The sequence below is a fragment of the Symphodus melops genome (assembly GCF_947650265.1).
Source record: "Symphodus melops genome assembly, chromosome: 5".
NCBI lineage: Eukaryota > Metazoa > Chordata > Actinopteri > Labriformes > Labridae > Symphodus > Symphodus melops.
This window is the reverse complement of record NC_136695.1, coordinates 22,033,240-22,034,886: the sequence shown is the minus strand read 5'-3', so window position 1 is coordinate 22,034,886 and position 1,647 is coordinate 22,033,240.

Sequence of the window (1,647 nt, the reverse complement as noted above, 5' to 3'; positions counted from 1 at the left end):
GTCTCAATTTCATTCATGCCACAAACAACATTGAATTTAAAGATTTAAATGAAAGTAAATCAGCAACCCCCCCTCCCCCCCAATCCCCTCAAGCTGACCCCTGCAGCCACCTATAGCCTCCTCTCCTGTGGGAGAACATCAGAGAGAGCTGACGCTCATCTATATATACACCCACATTGCAGGGATTGGCTGGATTATGTATGATTTGTTATGTCTAGCAGTACATCCCCTTTAAACCCTGTATGGCTAAATCACATTCATGCCTCGACATCTATTCCTCTGTTTCATTTTTAAACTGAGGGATCTGATTCTTTGTCTTTGTCCTCAGGCCGTTCTGGAGTGCTAATTTCTATTTCACACCGCATCGTCTCCACACCTCTCTTGCACATGACTCAACTGTTCCTTGCTTTCTGTCCCATCACCCCCCCCCCCCCCCCCCCATCTGCCCATGTCTTTGTCTCTCTGTCCTTCCATCTGTCATGGCTCTGCCCATCTCTTTCTTCTTTGCCCAATGTATGTTAAGTCAACAAAGCAGGAGTGATAAAAAAAAAAATACACAGACACACACACACATACACACACACACACACACACACACACACAACCTCCTCCTAAACACATGCCCTCTTCAATGTCCTGACTGCTCCTGCGTCACTTGCTGGGCAAACACTTATAGACACAGCACACATAAATTTGTAATCAGCAAAGAGTGGGGCTGGACAGGGGAAGAATCAGAGGAGTAAGAAAGACAGGGAGGAAGGATAAGAAGGGCTATGTAAATACACATCAGAAGTGAGACAGATGGATCCTTAGAGAAGCGAAAACATTTAGATGTGGTGCTATCAGGAGTAAATACACACGTGAGTGGAGCGATATTAAGATGTGGGTAAATACTCTCTTATTATTCCCTGTAGAAGAGGGGGATCTGGTGATGCGATATAGGTGCGGAGATGACTAAGGGGCGGATCAATACAGAGAAGAGGTGGAGACTCAGCACCAGCTTGAGTGTGAAGGAAAACCCTCTTCCCTTTTTTTTTTTTCTTCTTCCTCAGGATTGTTTAGTATTGGCATATGTGCGTGCATTTTCCTCAGTGATCAGTGTGAGGGAGGGTGATTGAGGGCTAGATGGGGATTGAGGCGCAAGGAAACCGCTGCAGTGCATTGTTAGGCAGAGCGCACACGGGAGAGGGAGACAGAGAGAGAGAGAGAGAGAGAGAGAGAGAGAGGGAGAGAGGGAGAGAGGGAGAGAGGGAGAGGGAGAGAATCCCCCATTTTAGCTCAACAATATTACAGCAGTGCAGAGATATCTACAACAATGGCAGCCGGCATTCTCAGCACTGTGCTATTGATCCTGTAGTGGCAACCCAATACACACATACACACACAGCCAGGCTAATTATTGTTTTCACCTCTCATTAGATTAATGCCTGGGATTTATTTGGTCTGTGTGCTTTAGAAATTGACCAATCGTGTAATCATTGTGAATCCCTCAAACTCATATTATTTAGGCTTTAGGATTTGTTTATGGATGTCATTAACCAAATATAACACGTAAAATAGTGGAAATGTGTTCACCTTGAAGAAAATATGATTTATTTATTTTTTTAAACTAATGCCTAACATCTTTATTTAATCCTAATCTATCTC